At 40.2% G+C, this 24,460-nt stretch overlaps 1 non-coding gene across 1 annotated transcript; it reads left to right on the top strand.

Annotated features, from left to right (window-relative positions):
• The first annotated feature begins 9,756 nt into the window (after nt 1-9,756).
• On the top strand, nt 9,757-9,825 carry LOC120602673 (small nucleolar RNA SNORD2). The gene has a single exon (XR_005652812.1). It is a non-coding gene; the product is annotated as a small nucleolar RNA SNORD2 (small nucleolar RNA).
• The last annotated feature ends 14,635 nt before the right edge of the window (nt 9,826-24,460 follow it).

Below are 24,460 nucleotides of genomic sequence, written 5' to 3' on the forward strand. Positions count from 1 at the left end.
GGGAGCAGAGAGGACGGGACGGAGGGAGAGGGGCGAGAGCGATGGAAGGAGAGCGAGGAGAGACCGGGAGGCTGAGGGGAGGCGGCGGCGGCGGCGGCGGCGGCGTCGGGAGCGGCGGGGGGAGGGGGTGAGGCCGCCGCAGCTGGGAGGAGGGACCAGGGCGCGCGGCCACAGCTGTGCAGCCCCAACCTCTGCTCCTGGACCGAGGCCTCACCTGGGAACGCCTGCCACCACCAACTTTATCTCCTTGGGCCTGCTCTTCGCAGTTGGTAATACGTGCAATCTGTTTGGCGCCTCCTTGGTTATGTATATCACATTCTTGATATATACACATCTATTAATTACATATGCATCCAGCGATGGGAACTCGGGGAGTTACACAGGCCCCTCTCGGGGACATTTGTTTGCACTCAGCCACCTGTCTAGGTGTGACACTGACAGTCACGGGGGACCCAGGAAGGGTAATTGTGTGCACCTTACTCTCTAAACCTTCTTAAAAAAAAAAAGTCCATGTTCTCTGGAGGTTTGTACTAATTGATTTTAATGAAGTTTCCCTCTAGGCCAGAAGAAAATCTTAGCTTTATTTAAATTTCAAAATAGAGTGCTTGATTGTCAAGTGCATTTGCCTGTGTTTTACATATGTACCACATTTGTTACATTCCCTGCTCCTTTTGGGAAAACAAAACTAAAATGATTTCATTTCCCCAGATTACGGCCCCCCACCCCCCCCACTGCCCGTCTCAGATCTGGGAATTAACCCATCTGTCTCCCCGGGAGCAACACTGCCAGAGCATAAGTGACAGTGCATAGGTTAAGGCTGGAAGGAGTGGAAACAGGGTCAGGGGACATATTTACTCTTCATTTAAAAGAGAAGAGATTCTCCAATCAATCAAGATTGCACCATCCTGTGAGCATTTAAACCATAATGTAGACCAGTTAAGCACTTAAGTTTGAGTTCGGTAGCTTCCCTGAAAACCAGCATTTTCCTAAGAATCATTTACCTTGTCCCCACCCCCACCCTGGTTGCACTTACATGTGCTCTCCAATAGCACTTTTCCAAGTGCCTAAGGAATATGACATTATCAGCAGTTTATGATCCAATAGTGAATTTTTTAAATTAATGCAGATATACTGAATATAGTAATTTTTCTTCAGACAAATTTTGCTTACCCTCTGGTGCAGATACATAGAGAAATATTCTCTCCATAAACTATATTCATCTCTAGTGTTATTTCTAATCATATAATTGTTAAGACTTTTCATTCATGTTTTGAGTAAAGACAGAAAAGATAGTCACAGTGATTGGGTGTGATGAGTTCCCTCACCCCTGGCATTTCCTCTTCTGGTCCATTTCTTCTGTCTCCCAGCTCACAAGGTGATGAACTTGTGCTAGGATGAGAGTTGGATTGGAGGAGGCTGGGGTAGTTGTGTTGAAGTTGAGTTTGATGCCAAGAATGGTTTCCTGGGCCCACTTGGGGGTGGGGGCAGGGCCTGGGTGGGCCTCATAATGAGCCAACGACCCAGTTGGCTGGAGACTGGAGCCAGGGCCCAACAAGGGTCGAAAGAGCAGGAGTTAGAATTCTAGATCTTGAATTAGAATTTTGGCAGCTGCGCAGTGCACTCAGCTGCCCAGTCTGGGAAGGCCTTCAGCTGAGAGCAGGCAGAATCTCTGGCAGATACACACCAAACCAAGTAACAGGACAGGCAAAGGCAATGCAAAAGCTTCAGCCTAACAGGTGCCCAAACAGCTTCTTCCTAGAGATGAGTGTTAGGCAATACCCCATGCAGTCTCCAGGGAGCACGGAGAGTTTGGGAGAAGTGGCAACTCTGTCCTCTGAAGGAAACACCGTCTATGTGGAATTATTAACTGCAGAAAAAGTATAGAGAGGAACAGAGGTATTTCAGGCCAGAGAATTCAGAAATGGAAAGTGCCAGAAATGTGCAGGTGACAGATGAAGGAAGAGGACTGGATTTCACTAATGCATGTCTCTGCTACCTGCTATCAGTTTCAGTATTCCTAAAATAAAACCTCGATAGGCCAAATTTAAAAAATAGATTTTTTTATATAATAAATGAGCCCAAATAACTTTAAAAAATGAATCAAGATTTCAATTTTAAGATTAAAAATGTTTTCTTTACCTTGGGCAATTATTACTATTTTGTAAGGACTCAGTTTATTTCGAGTGAAATAACCCACTCTACTAATTCTTCATATGTGAACCAAAGCTCTGCTTGTGTGACTTTCTGCTCACGTTACTATCTGTTTTTTAATTTGCACACTCTAGGCATTTCTGGTCTTTTCAATCGGTTAGCTACTCTGGCCATCAAACCCGCTGATGTAGATGTGGTAAGGAGGCAGTAAACTGAGGCCAGAGGCGTGGAGTGAGTTCTTCCATAGGCACATACAATTGGTTTCCTGTCTGTATCCACAGCACATTCAGTAAGGCATCAATAGACAATAAAAGGACAAAGATATAGTAACCACAGGCAAACTTTTAAAAAATTGCTTTACAATGGCATGCCTACCATTGTATACTAAAAATGATTGTTTCAAGGGTGTCCCTTCAGATAAAGTCAACCTAAGGCTCTACAGATATATATATATATATATATAACAAACACTTCAAGCTATTATGTCCAAAGGAAAGTGATAGCTGATATACCTCTGTGCTAACAACATTTGTCTGCCTGGTTTGGGTAGTAAAAATATTTGAAAGGAACAGGACAGTGAGAGAACTGAGCAGTCAGAAGGATAATGGTGATGGCCGTGGACTAGAAGCATTCCCTGGGTATAAGAGCCTTTTCTAGAAAACCGTTTGCCTCTTCCCAGGGTGATATGCCTCCCTGTGTGTAGGCCTAGACAAAGTGTGGCTCCATAGTGGTCTGTACCTTGGTGCTTAGCATTGCAAATGATTTGGGATCCAGTAACCAGCTCCCGAAATCCAGTATGGCCATTGCCACTGGATGCAGGAGCTGCCAGGAAGGTGTGAATCCATTAGTCTAGTGCAGCCAATCGAAGGCACCAAAGGATTCTGCTTCATGTAATTGTCTGGCCTCCACATACAGGATGCGATTAATCTAGGAATACACTGATAATCAAAACTGCACTTCCTGTGCCCTGCACGGATATCTGTTAGCACTGCAGGAGGGTATGTATGAACCCTGCGTTCTATTTTTAATTTAACTCTCCATATTGCCTTCAATGCTAGCTTTCTCAGATTTTCTGGGTTATTCTGCAGGTCACTCTTAAGGTGCTTTCATATTTCCTAGATGGAAAAGAATCTTAGGTGGCTTGAGACATTCCTTTTACTGTCACCACCATGTAGACTGAGCAGATCACGAACACAGGTCTTCTTCAGCTCATGCCAGTCTGTGGCCACTTACAATGTCTAATGCTCCCCAGCTCTTGTAAACTCAGCCTACCAATTCTGTCCATACCAATCTTTGCCTCGATGGGATGTTTTCTTTAGGCCTCACCTTCTTCCAAGGAGGACAGTGTCTATTCCGGATTTTCTTGTTTAATATTTATGCAACCAATTCTTAATTTCTTTATATTGATTTTATTCTATCTCAGAAACGAAATCAGCTTTATCTGCTCTTTGATGATGAGGTCTCATTTTGGCCCCTAGTGTCATTATGCTTAGAATTATGAGTTGACATTAGAATGAGTAACAGGGGTTCTCTAGTTAGATGCCACCAGTGACCAATCCTCATGGGTGCTACTCCTTCATTACCCACCTGGCTGCTTCTGCCTTACTAACTACACACGTAGTTATGGCACTGCATTTCCAGTTTCTCACACGATATCTTCAGAATTCATTTAATGAAATATCCAGCCAGTGACTACAGTTCTCATTGAACATCACAGGTTTACCCCTGACTACTGTCTGCTACACTGCCACCAGATGATAGCTCCAAACCCAGATCTGATAGGAAATGGTTAGCCGTGCCTCAAGTTTAAATAAGGTCATAAGAACAGCCAGGCAATCAGTATTTCATTTGTTTCTTTAACATACTTGATTGGACATCTATGCAAGGCTCCTGGTGCATAACTCTAGAAGGTTATTTCTATGGACAGTGACCTCAGGGTTTGTACAACCCTGCAGTCCTGAGCCATTGTGTAAGATACAAGGGATACAATTTGAATAAGACAAGTACAGTCTCTCCTCAGATAAGGGAACGCCAAATGCTTTCCAAGGTCCTCCTGAATTCGTTCTTGGAGCCTGCCAGGGGTAACCCAATGAACTCTACACACCGTCTTCTTGGCTGCTGTGGTGTCTGTCATTTCCTTCCTTTCTGGCTTTGGCTTCCTTAGTGATAACTCTTGTTAGCGTTGACTATAATGGAGTCACTAAGGCACTAGTGCTTGCAAAAGACTGTATAGCCTTTTTGCCCAGAGATGTGTTCTTAGGCATCGTTGATGGTCATCCCGCAGTGCCCAACACTGAAGATTTTCTATCCCTTCAAAGGCTCCTAGCACCTTTTTTTTTTTTTTTTTGTCCTAAGTTTTTGAGGATTCACCTGCTCACAGTATTACAATCTTTTCCTCTAGGACTCAGAGAGGTGGCAGCAGAGCCTGGGCTAGAGGATCAGGTTGGAAACACGGCTCCATGATCTCACTTCCCCTGCTAGAATCCCTTGGCGCCAACCATCACCATCAGAATAGGCTTTCTATTCAATGACTGTCATGATCGATCTCTGCAGTTGCCTCACATATACTAAGAGTTCATGGACCAAATTATTTTAGTTTTCAAAATGCACTCACCGTACACACATGGGCCACCTTGCCTTTCCATGTATTGTGTAGCCTTCCTGAAACATTCTTCCCTCTTCTCCACTCCCTCCACCAAACACACTTCAGCAGCTCAGCCTGTCACCTCCTCCAGGAAGACTTCCCTGCCTCCTATCTCTTTCTTCCCTGCTAAGCTACATGCGATCATCGTGCTCCAGCCAAACTCTCTCTGAATTAAATTTTCACTGTTGGCTGACTGGTCTGCCATCTTTCTTTAGACCAGTGGTTCCCAAAACTTTTTAATCAAGAACCCACCCCATCAATAAAAAATTTAAACCTCAATTCTGTGAATATTTTTATTTATAAATTATATACAGGCACTACTATTCAAATATAATATGTTTATTATAAAATAAGTCAAACACTTTAAGAAGATTAATTTTCTAAAAACAAATGCAAGATTTAGTATCATCATCCCACACCCCAGAGTATTGTCTGGCCTCCATCTTTGGGTAAATGCATTTCACCATGGAGGCCGCTGATGCTAGTCTCCTTGAAAAAGGAGACTGTCTTTCATTGTGCCTGCACATAGAGCTCGATAAAAGTCGTGCAGGGGTATAGCTCAGCACTGTGATAAGCTAATACACTAAGATTTCAGTTTTCACTGCTGAAGCAATTTCTAACAATTTTGGTACTCTTTTTCTCTCATGTGGCATCAGCGAAAGATAGTCTTCCATCATCTCTCAGTTGGGATAGATTACAACAGTTATAGCTTCCCATGATGACAGCTCAACCTTAGATGAGACCTTTTTTCAGGTCTAGCACAGTGTCACTGCACTGTGCCCCTAACAGACACTAACAAAATGCTTGTCTCATTGGTTTTGATGGCGGTAGTTTCCTAGTCTCTGCTGATGCAGACAAAGCCATTCAACTGGACAGAGAGAAGCAGAGAGGCATTCAGCCATGACATGAGATCCGATACTGATTCTCCTTTTATTTGACTGACTAGGACACCTTCCCTTTCACAGATGTTCAAGTTTATTGTTATGATTATTTTGAATAATAATTACCACTAGGCACTGAGTGCCTACTGTTGTGTCAGGCATTGGACTAGATCTCTTAACATAGATCAGTTTTTAAACCCTCTAAGACAGATAAATGTATTATGCCCAAATTATGAATGAAGAAAAATAAGACACAGGGAAATAAGTAACTTACTGAGGTCTATAAAGCTAGTAAGTGCTAGAACTAGCATTTGAACTCAGGTCTGTCTGACTCCAGAGTCTTTATCTTAATGTAAATTCTGTACTTGAATTTGGGTGTTAGAGGTCCTTTTTCTTCTCTCCCCTTGAATCTGGGGGAGAAGTTGGGCAGTTGGCCACAAGCAGAGCCATTTCACATACCACCCAGACACTAAGAATGAGTGGCAAAAGCATCCTGCTTGCCAGATGCACTTAAGAGAGGGCACCGAGGGTCAGGATGGAGTTGTGAAGACGTAGAGGGCTTGAGGCCTCCGTCAGGTACTGAGGCGCTTGTCTTGTCTTTCCCCTTTCCTTCTCCTTGGGGAAGTCTTTTCCTTGCTCTTGCCTAAATACCTAATTTAAAATCGAACTTCATAGAGAAGTAAAACTTTGAAAAGGCACTCTTGTTTTGCTGTTTAACTGGTTTCGGACTTACCCCTCACTGTGTACCTTCCTCCTGTTGATTTTGGGGTGGAGTGGAGAACACCCGCATCACCTACCATGTGGAAAGGTGACTGACTCTTTTTGCTTTTGTCATGTTCTTTGTCTTTGTCTCCTGTGTGTAATGACTCTAATCATGTTGCTTTTCAGCCAGTCGTTTGACGTAATCATATTTGCTGTTGCACTTTTGGTTCCTGGAGCCATAGAAAAAACAGCCCTGCTGAATGCCATCTCAAAGGGCTCTGTCACTCAGTCCCTTCTTTTCCAGAGCTGGACCCAGGTTGCCTTACACAAAATGGACCCAGATTCAGTAATTTTCGAGGAAAGATTTTTCTCCTTAGTTTCATAAATAAATTTACCTTACTATAATTTTCATCCCATTATGCTTTTGCCAGCATAAATGATTTTTCTCTGTAGTGCTTCATATGTTTAATGACTCTTTTTTTTTTTTTACTCTTAGAGGTCTCAAACTCAGAAGCCGTAAGGGCCTGGCAGGGGAGGTGGGAAGAGAAGAGGGCAGTGTGTGAGTGCACATGTATATATTGAGTGAATAGTGGGGACCAGTGGTGAACTGGAGAGCGGCGTTCTCCCCAAACAGTAGAAGGTAAACGAGTCCCATTTGTAGGCCACATCTGGCCCATGGGCCACCAGTCTGCAATATTTGTTCTTCCTTCCATGCTACAGTACAGCAATTATATTACTTTTACTATCACAGCAGCCCATGAGTATCTGGATTAATTATTTCTAAATTGCTCGCCACCATGAGATTAGATGCAATCTAATTCTTGGTGCAAATAATTTGAAAAGGACCCTTTGCATCTTAAACAGATCTCCAAGATGATGTCAGAGCTGCCCACTTCTCGGTTCTCAGTTTCTTTCCATATTTCCCAATTCAGATCAGAGTCTAAAGAAAATTAATTTTCAACAAGCCGAATATGTGATTACTCCAAATTTATCTAAAATGAGTGCAATACATAAATACATTTTATAGTGCCTGACCAGTTTCCAGTTATGCTTTAAAGTAATTAACAAAACCCCTCAGTTGGTAGATTTGGCCTTCTCAATATTTGAGTGTCCTCACTCCTGGGCCTGCAGTTCAAGGTTACATTAGTCCTTGAAGGCATTAGTTCACTTTAAAAATGTATATAGTCATCTGACAAATTAGATTACATTAATCTTTAGTATCAGAGTCAACTTCTTCCTCCTTTTCTTTCACCATCCCCATTCTCAGGCCCCTTCCCAATCCTATGCTCCCCCCCACCACCACACACAACTTTCTACACTTTGCCCCCTCACCATCACCCCCCAAACCCCCATTTTTTTTTTCAGAATTGATTTTTGAATGGGGCTTAGGCATGGAAAGTATTCGATGTTGTATTTGAGAAAGTTGTACCAAAGAAGATAATTTGAGAAAGAAACAGTTAGGAAAAAGGAAATTGGGAATGAAACCAATTTCACTGGGAATGAAACCAAGCGAAGGTTGAGAAGATCTGTCTTTTCTCTCATGTTCACCCCAAGTCCTGAGGCAGAAGAATCCTCCTTTCAGAAAACCCCTAGTTAGTCTCCTACCACTCTGAATAATGATCAAATTTCCTTTTCTTATTTTTATTACTGTGTTCTCTGGTCCAAAAACTAATCAGAGGTTCGTTATAAACGTTCAACATCAAAAAGACCTAGATCCCAATGCCAGCTCTATCACTACAAGCCATTGATCAGGAGTAAGTCAGCCACTGAGTCTTCCTGAGATTTCCTTATCTACACACTGGGTATAGCAGTGCAGATCCTACCCAGCTCCCAGGAATGAAATGAGGTGTTGCATGTGCAAACACATTGGAAACCTATAAAATGTTAATCAAAGATGTGGCATTATTGTTATTTCTGAATCCAGTGCTGCAGATGCTGTGACATGTGATCCTCTCTTCTCACCAAATATCCTTAGATTTCTTGAAGAAGGGGGTGAGTGTTACAGTCTAGTAGAACAATGGGGCAGAACTCTATGTTTTAAGCGGAAGTTGGCATTTAAAACTGCCAACCATTGCTATTTCTCAGATCTCATGGGGACGTGAAATCACTTTGAAGCATACCATCTCTGTTCTGGGATGAGCCATATGCGTAAATTTTTTAGTTTATGTAGACATAGTGAAAGTAAGCACCTAATATTCTGAGAGAAGGTACAATAGGAGTTGAGTCTGGTTGTGTTTTGTTTGCTTGACTAGGGCTTGGAGCTTCAACTCTGCAGGCAGATTGGGTCTTGCTACCAAAATGACTGGCTCCGATGGTGGACCCAGAAGTTCCCAAGAGTTACGCTCTGAGCTTTTATTTGGTGGTTATCTGAATAGAGGCCTTCTCTCTTCTCTATTGAACAAGGAAGCATGTAGCCCAGTTGATGCTGGAAGACATCTTCTGTCTATGAGGGGCTTCTGCCTGAGATGAAAGCTACACGGCAGAACACAGAGTTGAGAAATTTCAGAGCAACGGAATTGGAACTCTGATAAAACTGAGCCTCAAGCCCACATTGGTCTTTGCAATTACATGAGCCAGTCACTTCACCTTTATTGTCTTAGCCAGTTTGTGTCCGGCTTTATGGTACTAGATACTGATGGCAAAGTCATCATAAATTGTACAGAGTTTGAAAAGTTCTGGAGAAGGGGTGGGAATGTAACAGTGTTTAGGGAACTTACTGAAAGGAAGCTGCTCAAGTCGCCTAATCTTTCCCGCTGAAGGCTCCCATTCGTGAGCTTGCCTCCAATGGGCTGAGGAGGGCTGCCTAAGATCAGCCGACAGAAAGGACACTGCTGGAGAGGGCTGTCAACAACAAGGCCTGAGAGGTCATAAAGGAAGGACAGCTGGAGTGGGTCCTAGCATGGGGACATGGATATAGCTGTGTCTCTAGGTTGATGGACGTGAATATGGTCCATGATTATGCCTATGCTCAGTTTTAGTAGTTGCTGCCAAACCATTTTTTAAAGGGAGTTTGCCAATTTTCATACCCACCATCATTGTTTGAGAGTTCCCAGGGCCTTTTACTTTTCCTTTGCCCATGAACCCAGAAATGAGGTGTTCTGGTTTTACTGAAGCACAGCAGTTTACAAACAGCAAACTAAAAGGTCGCTGCTAGAATAAGACATGCCAAAAGTAGGTACATATATACACACAACCACACAAAAGCATGAGAATTCAAGTAGCATAGCAATTTGGGTTAATGATTTAAAGGTAAAAACATTTCAATTATCTTAAATTATAAAAAATGCAAGTGTAACCCAAGTGCCTGAGTACCTACTGGTGCTAACCTGTCCTCCATGAAATAGGAATACCTCAGCTCTCCCATCAAAATTTCCCTTCCTGTGAAATGATTGCAATCATCTTTGAGGAATGACCTGAAATGAAGAGAATACTCATTGCTGATCACTTGATTGGGAAAAAAAATTCTCTTCCTTATATATAGTGGTGGAGCTGGGGAGGGATTGTGTGGGATATGTGTGTTGGGGCAGATGGCGAACAGGAGGGAAATGGTAAGAAAGATTGTTTTCTACACAAATAGCAGCCAGTCAAAAATGTTCCATGACGTTAAACTATTCCATATATGTTGATGAAACAGGCAGTGAGAGTTCATAAGATCTCATAAATAGTTGGTACTTTTTTTGTTAATTATTGCCTAAAAGAATGTCTCAGTTATCTAGATAATTCTTTACATTAGGCTGAACCAGTGGCAGCAGCTTGTTAAGCATAAAGGATTTATTTGAAATGGTAGAGTTAATAGCATAATTTTCTCATTTTAATATGTATTTACTAAAAACAAACAAATATTCAAACTGACAAAATGGTGCATGCCCACTCAGGTAATACCTAATTTATTTTTATGTCACCTTTCATGGGTTCCATCCTTAGAGTAGGGGTTAGTGACCCCATGAATTGATTTTTTTGTCTTCAGTTGCAATGTCATCCACCTCCTATTGTGTAGGCTTGTCATACATGCTGGATTAGTGGTGTTATTGTCAGTCAGTACTATCTGTCAGTCGTTGAGAACTAGTAAACAGACCTCAGGAAATTCTGGCTTCTTCTGACACATTATATTTGGTAATATTCAGCAATTCACATTTTTATCCATTCACAAACTCTTGTTACAGAAATTCCTGGGTACCTATCTAATTCCACTCTTACCTTGCTACTCAGTAACAAATTTTGTCAAGGAAAGCAATATGTCCAGATCAAACCCAACATTTCCCAGCCTTCTTTGCAGATAGGGGTGGCCATATGACTAAGTTCTGGCCATTGAGATTTAAATGAAAGGTGTTGGATAGGGCTTCTGGGAAGGCTTCTTAAAAAACATACTGACTCCTTGAAATTAATTTTAAAAATAAACAAACAAATATACATACTGATTCAACTGCTGGGCACCATTTTCACTTGGCCCTTCTTCCTTTCGGCTTCAAAGAGCATGATGTGACAGCTGGAGCTCTAGCAGCTATTTTATGAACATGAGGATAAGGGTCACACTCTAAGATCCTGTTCTGGAACTACCACATCAGTCTTGACTGCTTGCCTCTGGAATTCTCATTTCATGAGAAAAATAAATCCCTGTGTTATTTAAACCACCGCTTCTCAGGTTTTTATTACTCATAGTCGAATGCAATTCTACTATTCGAAATATTCATTCAGTGGAATCCTCCATCTGATTTGTTCAGCATTTTACGATTGTCTCTGAACAGAAACCATATAACAGAGATGTGTAAAACTCATTCAGGTTTCCCTGGCCTGGATCATGAAAGATTAAACTTTAAAGATGCCACCAAGCTGAATTATAGGGCCTGGGTGGCAGGGCAAGTCCTTCTACTCCAGGGTAGTATTAGAAAGTCCACAAGATAGAATCAAAGGTTGAGGTCTGCAAGTTATCACAACAGAACTCTCAGCCTGTTGTCATGGCAGCAAGGAGAGATCCATGGCAATATGTTGGAATAAATATGAGACTTCCTCCTGTCTTTATACTGAGTCTTACAGGCCTCTCTGCTTCAACAGGCCCCCTGAATCTAAATGTCAAGATTTTCCCAGCAGGCTTTGGCCAGCATGAACACCTTCTCACTGTATCTGCCTTCCTCTTTTCCCAGAGCGAACCCCCATCATCCCCCTCAATGAGGCTTGTCCTCTCTCCTGGGTTCACATCAGTCAGGGTCCCCCAGGCTTCACAGGGAACTCCACTGAGTAAAGGGAGGTGCCTCCCTGCTGGAAGTGAGGCCTCCAGGCCTGGACGAGACGGTTTGCTGGCCTTGGGTGATGACTGCGCCAGTTTATAGGAGTGGCTGCGGACTGTCTGCCCTTCACACTTAATAATTAGCTCTAACCTCACCACCTTCTTTGGTTTCTGTTCTGGATTCCTAGCTTGCAAAACTGAAATCCCCTTCTGACACTTTCTTCGTAGCATACTTCTGGGAAAGAAGTGGGATCTCTTCCTCCTTTCTGATTCTGGACATGGAATTATTGTCTATTCTTTATACAATGACCTTGGGGCTTTTTCTCTCAGCTTCCATCTGACCTTCAAATCTGGCTGCTCTGGAGCACACACTCAACAGCTAATTGCTCATGTCGGAGAATGTTATTTATCTACTCTTCCCTGAAGTTCAGAATGACATACCTGCAAAACACCAGTACAATTGAGAGTGTGTGTTTTTTTTTTATCCTCTCCCCTAAAGAATTTGGTGTGGAAATTGATTTTCTACCAAGTGACAATTCTCAAACTGTATTATGGTTTAGAGAAGCACACTGAAAAGTAAGTCTTCCTTCTAACACTGACCAGCCCCTTCCCCAGCATGCCTTTTGCCTGGAGCCAGAGGCAATCACTATTACTAATTTTTTGTTTTGCCTTCCAGAAACATACGGGTCTGTGTATGTATCCTTAGTAACCAAGGGGTACTGCAATATACACATTTTCTTGGATCTTGATTTTTTTTTAATTTAATAATATATCTCGGAGATTCTTGCATATGAAAACAGATAGGGGTTCTTCATTCTTTTCAGTGGTTGCACAGTATTCCACTATATGTGAAAATAGCTGTATTCATTTCCTCTTGCTGCTGTGACAAATTATCACAAACTTAGTGGCTTAAAACAACATAACCTTATTGTCTTACACTTTTGGAGTCAGAAGTCCAAAATTCATCTCGTGGGACTAAAGGTGTCTCGAGGTGACATTCCTTTTGGAGCCTCTAGGCAGAATCCACTTTCATGCCTTTTTCAGCTTCTAGAAACCACCCCATTCCTTGGCTAGTGGCCCCAACCAGCATCGTATCACTCCAACTTCTGTCATCACATCTTGTTCTCTCTGATTCTGACCCTCCTGCTTTCCACTTATAAGGACTCTCATGATTACATTAGGACAATCCTGGGCAATCTGAGATACTGTCCCCATCTCAAGATACTTCACTAAATTACATCTGGAAAGTCCGTTTTGTCATGTCAAGCAACGTATTCAGATATTCCAAGGATTAGGACATGGACATCTTAGAGAGCCGATCATAGTCCCATAGCATATGTGATCTGTTTCCTACAACTGGACTTTTAAATTGTCTTTGGCTTTATTATAAGCAGTACTTCAGTAACTATCCTTGTACATATGCCTTATAGCGTGTGTCAGAACGGAAGCAATTCCTACAAGATGAATTGCAGGTTCAAAGGGTATGTACATTTGAAATTTTGATCGATCTTTGTCATGGTAATTAAAAAGCTATATTTTACTTGAGATATTCTGAATGCATAATTATCATAAAACCATTTAGAAGGTAAAATAATTTTACTCTCTTTTGCCCCTTATCTATGACTGCTAGGACTGGGTCCTTTAACAAAGGCTCTGAATCTCAGGTAGTATGTTTAGAAACAGGAACCTTCATTGATTTATTTGGTTAAGCATCTAACACTATAAAGCTGTAGCTATTCAAATTTAAAGTTAATCAAAACTGAACACAATTAGACATTTAGTTCCTCAGTCACACAAGCCACATTTCAAGTATCCAAGAGCCACATGTCGCTAGTGACTACCACATTATAAAGGGCAGATATAGAACAATTTCTCCATTGTAGAAGGTTCTATTGGACAGCATTATATAGAGTGATCTTTTGATCTTCTATCAAATTAGAACTAACCCATTGCCTGGACTCAGTTCCGTCAATTCAATGAATATTTATTGACTGTCTGTCTACCTATGCAAGGCACAAGATGATGCTTTTTTAAAGGTTCCTGTGTCAGGTAAGTCACAAATCAATGGAGAAAAACAGACATGTTTTCTGGACTTGCCCCAGAAATGCCAACTATAACTGAGAAAATAAAAAGTACAATAATGAGTTCCAAAGCAATTTAGGGGCATGAAACAAGAACATACAATGTGTGGGTGATCCTGGAGTCAAGAATGTAGAAGTTATTCTCCTATCTTTAAAAATAGCTTGTTCATTGTCCATTTTTGAGTGCTATTGAAATACTAAAATGTTCATTGGTACTTTATTTGTAAATAAAATGAGAAAGCATTTTAAAGGCTCTTAATAAAATGTTCCAGAGAAGAGATTACAGCACAGACTCTGGAGCCCGGCTGCACGTGGTTCAAATCTGGAATAACAGCTATTGACTGGCTGTGTGACCTGTACATGCTACTTAACCCCTCTGTGTCTCTTTTTTTCATCTGTCAAATAATTACTTATCTCACACGGTTATCATGAGGATTAAATGAGTTAATGCTTATAAGTGCTTATTGAGTACTAAGTGCCAGCCGTTATTACTGTCAAAACATGAATAATTATAATGCTGGGAATTTCGTCCCTCCTGGATGGAATCTACATGTTCCATTGGTTCTGGATTGACCATGGAGGTGTTCAGTGGTTTGCTGGAATCCATCTGGGTCTGACCAGTCAGGGAAACAGATGTGACATATACATGGCTATCCTGGCTTAGGTCCACTGATCGCCTGTCCTCCCTGGACTCTGCATGGGACAGTGATACTAGGGGAATTGGTGATCAGAGGGCCTGGATTTCCTTTCTGACATTAATAGAGGGAATTCTACACTTTCGTGGTAGTTAGTTATGGCCCGGTCATTCGTAAATTTGACCAAATACTCCCTCTTCCTGTTCCACGTGCTTACCTGTGTGAAAATTAATATGTCCTTTTATTGATTCTGATGCTCTCCCTATCGAATTCTGGAAGATATCCCCCTCCACTGCCTAGAAATTCAGGTTTCTGTGATGGCCACAATTGCATCCATTTCGGTCATGCCTTCCTTTGGATTTCTCCAATATTTCTGCTCCTTTGGGTCTGTCCTATGGTGTTCCCCTCTCCCTGCCTTTCTCATTTTTGGTAGCCTCTCCTTCTTTCTTCCTTTGAAATGATGCTGATACTTACCAGGACTGGCCTCACCAGACTATTAAAAGAAAATAATTAAAGCCTAGAAGACACTCAGCAAACGCAAAGTGCTACACAATGTGAAATAATAATGCTTTGAACTATAAAAATGTACATTTTACTGTTTTTATTGCAATATGGGTTACCTGACCTGTTTGTATCTACAAAGCCTACTTCTTACATACTAAATTCATCATGCAATATTTGGAAATACATATTATCAAAGCCATTTGTTGTCTTGACTAACCACTTAGCACCTGCTTTTAAGTACCTAGGACTGTTGTTTATCTCTCTGCAACTGTCAGCTTTGATCTCAAAGCCGAACTGCAGAATATTAGATTGTTTTCACCAAGAAAAAGGCAAAAACTACGAGTAAGAAAATAAAACACACCATACTGCTTATAGTTTCCTTAATGCAAATTAACTAAAGTGGTCTTCAGAAAAGCAGGAGAAATGACGCAATTTGCAGGTGGTCCCGTTGCACCCTGTACCACTAAAGATTCGCCCTAAAGCTGATGACACTTCCATGGGTCCCTACCAAGTTCCTGTGTCTAATGCTGTGTTCTTTTTCTTAAACAGTCTCCCCTTCCAATTGTATAAGCATCAAGCTCCACAATACCTAATATCCCCTGTTGGTACCAGTCTTATGGCCACTGGCACTGGGGCAGCTGTGATGTGTTCTGCGTCGATCTGTCTTGCTGAAGCCTGCGTACTTACTACTTGGTCCAACTGTTTATGGACTTGCTGACCAGAGCCCAGGACACTGTCTCTCCCTCTGTTAGGCAGCCCCCGTGGCTGAGAAATCATTCTCTGAAACTCACTCCAATCTTCTTTAGAATCCTGTAAATTTGAGAAGAATAGTAGCTCAGGCATCAGTGAGAGAAAATGACACTTTTGGAAGCTATTCCTTTAATCCAGGGTTTCTCAAACTCAGCACTATTGACATTTTGGGCCAGATAATTCTTTGTTGGGGTGAGAGGGTGGGAGGAGGCTGTCCTGGGTGTTATAGGATGTTTAGTAGCAGCCCTGGTTTCTGTGTACTAGAAGATGCTAGTATTAATTTCCACCACCCTGCACACAAACACCACTACTAAGTTGTGACAACCAAAACTGCTTTCAGACATTGCCAAATGTCCCCTTGGGCAAAATCCCCTCTGTTCAAGAACAGCTGCTTCATGGAACATTCTAGCAAATACTACAAGATGGAAAATTTCTTCTTCTCTTGAATAACAAGATGGGAATTTTGGGCTCACTGGCAACATGTCCTCCACTCCAATGCAGGCAGGACTTTTGACTGACAAATTCAAAAGCTTATTGTTTATTCACAGATGATATGATCTCATACATAGAAAATCCTAAGGAATTCATACACACACACAAAATCTATTGAACTAATAAATGAGTTCAGCAAGGTTTCAGGATACAAGATCAATATGCAAAAATCAATTGTATTTCTATATACTGCCAATGAATAATTGAAAATAAAATTAAGAAAACAATTCCATTTACAATAGCATCAGACAGAACAAAATACTTAGGAATAAATTTAACAAAAGAAGTGCCAGGACACTGAAAACTATAAAACATTATTGAAAGAAATTTAAAAGGCCTAGCTAATGGAAACATATCTAATTGGAAGACTTAATATTGTTGATCACTATTATATAGATCACAATATAGATCACTCTTCAGATTGATCTATAGCAACGCAACCCACATTTATCAGCTTAATTCCTATTAGAAATCCCACCTGCCATTTTTTTACGAGAGTTTACGAATTGATTCTAAAATTCATATGGAAATTCAAAGAACTCAGATTAGTCAAAAAGTCAAAACAATCTTGAAAAGGAAGAAGAAAGTTGGAGGACTAATATTTTCCAATTCCAAACTCACTACAAAATCACATAAATCAAGCCAGTGTGGGCCTGGCATAAGGACAGACTTATTGATCAATGGAATAGAACTAAGAGTTTAGAAATGAACCCTTACATTTATAATCCAATGATTTTTAACAAGAGCACCAAGACAATTCAATGAGGGAAATAATAGTCTTTTCAACAAATGGCGTTGGGACAACTGCCCCAAAATAGTCACATGAAAAGAATGAAGTTGGACCCTACCTCATACCATATACAAAAATTAATTCAAAATGTATTAAAGGCCTAAATTCATTTCATTAAGAGCTGAAACTATACAACTCGTAGAAGAAAACATGGAAGTGAATCTTGGATTAGGAAATGATTTCTCAGATTTGACTCCAAAAGCAAAATCAACAAAAGAAAGACTGGAAAAATTAGACTTAAAACTAAAATTAAAATGTTTTGTACTTCAAAGGACACCAGCAAGAAAATGAAAAGGCCACCCACAACATAGGAAAAAATGTTTGCAAATTATATATCTGATAAGAGACTTGTGTTCAGAATATATAAAGAACTCTTATCAACCATAGAGAGACAAAGAATCCAATTTAAAAAGAGGCAAAAATTTGAATGGCCATTTCCTCAAAGAAATGGCCAATAAGCACATGAAAAAAGTTCAACATCATTGAATATTAGGACCATGCAAATCAAATGATATACCACTCCACACTCACTAGGATGCCTTAACTTAAAAACAAAAACAAAGACAGACAGTAACAAGTGACAGGATGTGAAGTGGGAATCCTCATATATTGTTATTGGGAATGTAAGGTGGTTCAGTTGCTTTGGAAAAGAGTTGGACGGTTCTCTAAAATGTTAAAAGTAAAGTTCCAATGACCCAGCAATTCCACTCCGATGTATCGAATTGAAACTTGGGAATGAAATATAAGAAATATGAATGAGAATTGAAAATATATGCCCACATAAAAATTCATGAATGTTCATTGCAGCAGTATTCATAATAGACAAAAAAGTGGAAACAACCAGATGAACTGATGAATGGATAAACACAACATGGTAAATCCATATAATGAAATATTATTCAGCAATAAAGAGAGATGGAGTATTAATACATGCCAGACAATGAAGAACCTTGAAAACATTATGCTAAGTGAAAGAAGTCAGTCACAACTGACCACATATGGTGTAATTCCATTAAGTGAAATGTCTATATTAGGCAAATCTATAGAGACAGAAAGTAGATTAGTGGTTGTCAGGGACTGGGGGAAGGAGGCAATGGGGAATGACTGCTAATGGGTATGGGGTTTCTTCTGGGGATGATAAAAATCTTCTGGAAATAGTGGTGATGTGCAGAACTCTGTGAATGTACTAAAAGCCACTGAATTGGACCCTAAAAAATGACAAGCAGATTCATTTAAAAAAAAAAGCCAATCATTTGTAGAGAAACAAGATTGCCACAGGAACTTCATCAGAGAGGGCCTTGTGGAAAGGCTATGGAAGGCAATGGTCTAGGGTAGCTTGGTGAGGGGCAGAGAGATGCCTTACCACATTATGATAACAGCTGTACCAAGTCTGCCATAGGGAGTGGGGCTGCTGGAGGACCTGCCTCTTCCAACTCTCCCCATGTTGCCTGGGCTATGAGTTAGTCTGATGAAACTTTAAGGTAGCACAGGAGGGAGTCACTGATAAAACCCACAGAGAAAGGCCCGGAAAAACACTTGCTTACAAAGTGTGATACGCCGCATATAAGGAGTACCAGAGCAAAGAATACATGTTTCCTTCACTCCCATAAGGAAGATGAGGTTTCTATTCAGGAACTAGATACAGACTGTCTTAGTTCATTAAGGCTGTTAAAACAGAATGCCAGAGACTGGAGAGGGGCGGGGGAGATTATAAACAACAGAAATTTCTTTCTCACAGTTCTGGAGGCTGGAAGTCCAAGATCATGACTGGTTAATTCAGTGTCTGGTGAGGGCCTGCTTCCTGGTCCATAAGTGGCTGCCTTCTTGCTGTGTCCTCACATGGCAAGAGCAGGAAGAGAGCTCTCTGCGGTCTCTTTGGTAAAGGCACTAATCGCACAATTGGGGTTCCACCCTCATGACCTAATCGCCTCCCAAAGGCGCACCTCCAAATACCAGCACATTGGGGATTACGTTTCAACATATGAATTTTGAGGAGCACAAACATTCAGTCGATAGCACAGACTTTGTTACTCTTTTTTACATGTAGAAATCTACTTCCTTTGTGGTTTGCCCCCTGTTAATTACATTAGATTCAGGGCTGCCCCTTTTGTGGTATATATACATGTATACATGTACACATGCGCGCACACACACACACACACACACACTCATTTTTCTGTACGGTTAAGTTCTCAGAAATGGATTTCAAGATCAAAATGTATTATACATTTTTACTTTTGACAGCTATCGCCAAGTTATATTCCAATACACTAGCAATGTATGAAAGTTTCACCATAGCCTTCCTGAGTTTTATACTGTTTTTGGATTTGAGGGAAGGAATTTCTGAAAACTGTGTTCTCAAATGCTGTCTTGGCTTGTCTAGAAATTGTGGCCATGAGATTGTGCTCACAGAGGGGCCTGCTTGGTTTGAACCATGACTGCTCTTAAAATCCACCATACGATGAGTACCGAGGGCTCAATCACATCCTCAAGCCCCATAGTATCTTGACTTAAAAAAAGCAAAAACTGTTAAGTCCATGAGGATAGAGTTAGAATTTAATGACAATGCCGATTTCTCAAAGATCCGGTGCAGAGAGGCCTGAGATGCATCTGAATTAGTGGGCTAGAAAATAGAACTTCTCTGGCAATGAAGTTGTCAATATAGCCCTGAAATTATTCTAGAATGTCTTATTATTGGACGAGTTTGTCTCTTTTGAATATGTGTGTATATTTATTGTTGAAGGCCCTAAACCAGGCAGCAAGAATAATTCTTAAGCAATACCTAGTATTATGGGCTGACTTGTGGCGGCACAAATTCACATGTTGAAGTCCTAACACCGTTACCTCAGAATGTATTTGGAGGTAGGGCCTTTAAAGAGGTAATTAAGGTTAAACGAGGTCATTAGGGTGACCCTATTCCTTCTGGTGTCTTTATAGGAAGAGATTAGGACACAGACACACCCAGAGGAAACACCTTGTGAAGATACAGAGAGGAGAAGATGGCCACCTGAGCCACAGGTAAGGGCCTCAGAAGAAACCAACCCTGCCAACACCTCGATCTTGGACTTCCATCCTCCAGAACAGTGAAAAGATAAATTTCTGTTATTTAAGCCGCCCAGTCTATGGTACTTTGTTATGGTTGCTTTAGCAAATAAATACGGTGAGAGATAGCCAGGGAATTATTCACATCTGATTTTAAGTTGCATGAAGCTCTGAGGTAAAGAAAATATTGTGAGTGGAAACTTATTCGATAACTTACTTGCATGTCTCTCCTCTATTTCAATATCCCTCTTAAGGCGTCCTTGAAAATCATTTAATTTCAAAGTAAAGGAAAAACATTTTGTGAAACTTTCAGAACTGATATTTTCTGATTCTTTCTTCTTATGAAAGCAGTATGCTATTAAATGGCATGACAGATATATTGATAACTAGTAGTTTTTCCATACAGTTAGATGGTAGACGGGGCAAGGCTTTCACTTCTCTGTGTACTGAGTTGCCCCACAATGGAGTGTAGAGTCCAAACTGGCCCTTGGTCGCTGACACCGGTAGTCATTTAATACGAACACCTCGCTCTATGACTGTGGTTGGAGTGGATAGATTGCATACGTGTCTATGAAAGCAGGAAATCTGAGACTTGAATCCTTTCTCTAAAGGCTCCCTTAGGGACCAGGCCCTAAACTTATTAAGCCAAGATTTTTGCACTTTCTGCTGTGTCTCTTTCAGTAGATGAGGGTAAAATTTGGCCCAGGGGGCAGTGATTTGAGATGCATACTGGGATTGTCAACAGGACACCTGTTTACTAGCAAGTTGAAGAACAGTCTTTTTGGCACAATTTGCAAACTATTTACATATGTTTCCTGAGGTAGAAAAATAACTTTTATTTGCTTAATAAAATTTTCTATTGTTTATTTTACAGATAAGAAAAAATAGCATTTTGCATTTTTTTGAGGAGGATTTTGAAAAATCTTTATTTGATATTCTTCTAGCCAAAAGAATTTACTTATGTTAAGCTTGAGGGGGAAACCCAATGTTTAGGGTCTGTTTTTCTTTTATATTTTAAATTTAATGGCCTCAAGTCACATTCTGTTGGCATATACTTTGGATATTCATTCAAATTATTAAAGACCTGGAAAAAAATAATTTCTTGCTAAATCACTTATATTATACACATGCCTAATTGCCATACCCATATTCCCCTAGAAACCATCACAATTCTGAAATAATTAAGTAATTGAGGGACCTTAAATGTAGAAGACAAACTTAAATAAGGAAAACTTAAAAAAATTAAGATATCTAACTTCGGGAACTTCATTTAAAAAAAAGAAAAGAAAACACAGCATATCTGAACCAAATAATTTGAGATTCCTCTGAAACATCCCGCATCTTTTCACTTTATAATGCAAACCTGAATAGGAAGTCTATAGAAGTATTTCACATTGCAACATTATTCATGCTTCCTGTTGAAATAATTTCAAAATTACAGGACAGTTACAGGAACAGTTCATTTTCTATATATCCATCAATCAGATACCCTATTCAAATTTGCACATTGTCCTAACAATGTCCTTCATAGCAAAATGATCCAATACAGTCTCATCTGTGCCTTTAGCTGTCACGCCTCAGTTTCTTTCAATCCAGACCAATTCTACAGTCCTTCCTTGACATTCCAGACCATAACATTTTTTAAGGCACGAGGCAAGTTATTTTGTAGAACATTCCTCAATTCTGGGTTGTCTGATGTTACTTTATAATTAAATTCAGGTTATGCATACATTTTTGGCAGGAATATCATAAAAGCAATGCTAATTTCTCATCATATCCTGTCAGGTGACACATCATTTCAACCTGGTGATGTTACATCTGATGTTACACTTGAGTAAAATCCTGTCTGCCGACTTACTTCACTGGAAAGCTATTCTCTTCCACCTTTATAATTGTCTATCTTTTGTGGGAGATACTTTGGGACTATGTAAATATCCTATTTGTTATCTAACTTTCACCCACAAATTTTAGCATTCGTTGATGTTTCTTGCCTGAATTATTGCTATTACTAAGATTGTTGCCAAATGGTGATTTTTATTTATTTCTTTTACATTTAATAGTTGGCTGTCTACTACACAGAAGAGCTTTTCTTTCTCCCCATTTATTTATTTCATTTGTTTCTGTAAATCTATATGGATTCTAGGATATTTTATTCAGCAGATTAAAATCTATTTCTGTCATTATTTATTTTGATGTTCAAATTGTCCCAGATTTGCCCAGTGGTTGGCCCTTCAAACAGGCTTCTACATTCTTTTGACGTGCCCCTATCATATTTTGAGTACTTCATTACTTTCTGACATTAAATTACCTTTCATACTCATCTTGTGCTTTTGCTGCCCTAGCCCTGAAATCATCTTCTGTTAGTGGAAAATGATTTTGAGAAGTCAAAATCTGCATGGCAGTTATACTCACTATTATGGGCTATTGCTGCTTCCAGAATTGCTCAGTGGACAGAACTACGATAGAACGTAGATACATCTACATTCATTTTTCTATGTATGTATGTATGTATGTATGTATGTATGTATGTATGTATGTATGTATGTATCTATCTATCTATCTATCTATCTATCCATCTATCCATCTATCTATCCATCTATCATCAAATGAGTCCATAACAGTATTTCCATTTCAGTTCAAACGCAATACCACAGTGTTCAGGGTTCATAATCCTTCTTCCTATATTTAGACTTCTCTTATCTGACAGCAAGAGATCTGGCTCCATAATCCTTAATATATTTACTTATTTGCTCAATCCCCCTCTGTGCGACAAATCCTCTACCTGCTAGGCCACTATCCATTCAACTACTTCTGGCTGTCTTTTGTGATTGAGCCTACCCAACGACTTTTTTAATGAACTATTAAGGATAGAGGGAAAGAAAGGAGGGAGGGAGGGAGGAAGGATATTAGTTATGATACTGATCACGGATAAGTATGTGAGTAGAAAGTATGTGAATCAAGGAAAGAAAATACAAAAATAGAGATCTACCTGATTGAGAAGGTAGTGATTCATTAGATGAGGATAGGTCACATTGCAATAATAAACATCACTAATATCTTAGCAGTTTCAAACAGCAAATGTTCATTTCTTGAGCCCACAGAGTTCACTGTAGGCCTGAGTAGCTCTGCAAGGTTCTTTTTGTGGTGGCTCAGGGCTTCAGGTTGCTTTGACCTCAATGTCCCTCCATCTTATGATGCCACCATCTCAACACAAGTCTCCAGGGATGTTTGAGGCAGAGGAAGAGAACATGAGATGACCAGCTCTTAAATACTTCCTCATAGAAGAAACACATGTCAATTGTGCTCACTATTTATTGGTTAAAGAAAGTCACATGACCTCTCAATCTCAAAGGGGCAAGAATAATTCTCCCCACTGCCCAAAAGGGGAGAATGAAAAATACTGGTAAACACAGGGATAATGGACACAAAGCATTTTTTCTCCCAACTGTTAGGAAAAGCTATCGATATTCATTTTCATCTATGTACTTCCAAATTTATATAGGACTTAAATCTGAAGTTAGAGGTGGTTCGCATAGTTTCCATTCAGAAAAACTTTTTAATAATTATTTATGTCAGCAATTCTCAAGCCTGACCATGCATTAGAATCACCTTGGTTTATAGAAAGAATTGCCTTGCCCTCACTCACAGAGATCAGATCAAATAGGCCTGGGGTCAGGTTTGGGTACCAGCACAGTCACCCCCTATCTGTGGTTTCACTTCAGTTTCAGTTACCTGTAGTCAACTGGGGTCTGGAAATATCAAATGGAACATTCCAGAAATAAACAATCCATAAATTTTAAATTGAGGGCCATTCTGAGAAGTGCGATGAAACCTCCCACCATTCTGCTCTGTCCTATCTGGGATGTGAACCATCCCTTTGTCCAGCATGTCCACGTTGCATGTGCTACCCGACCATTCGTCACGTAGCAGCCATCTTTGTTATCAGATCGATTAGTATCAGTATCACAGTGCTTATGTTTAAGGAACCCTTATTTTACTTAATAATGCCACATTTACATGATGGGGACGACTATAGTTTTGAAAATTCCCTGGGGAGTCTAATGCAAAGCCAGGATTAGAATCTCTGCATCCGGTCCTGACACCATTGTACCCCACCAGCCCTTCAACCTGTATGCCATCTCCCCAGGGAAAACTCCCCAAGCCCTAAATCTGGGTTATATGCTACTATGTCCATTTGAATTTTCTCTATCATATTCTCCCATTGTCATGCTGCACTGTATCTGCCTGGATGCTTTGCTCTATCTAGATGTAAACTCTATAAAGATCTAGATATGTCATCTTCATTTATTGAATGCCCAGCTCCTGGCATGATGCCAAACACATAGTGCTCAATTAACGTATGTTAAATACATGAGTCAATTAGTACATTTATTGAACTTAGAACTTTCTGTCATATTGCTTTCTGTTCCAGTATCAAGTTTATAGATACAGACATAGCAGTTAGGAAATTGGCTTATTTGTATCTTTGTGAATGACTGATATTGACCTCTTGTAAAAAGATCCTGGCTTAATTATACCATGAACATTTGTAAAACTGAGTAAC

This window comes from Pteropus medius, unplaced genomic scaffold (genome assembly GCF_902729225.1).
Source record: "Pteropus medius unplaced genomic scaffold, Ma_sr-lr_union100, whole genome shotgun sequence".
NCBI lineage: Eukaryota > Metazoa > Chordata > Mammalia > Chiroptera > Pteropodidae > Pteropus > Pteropus medius.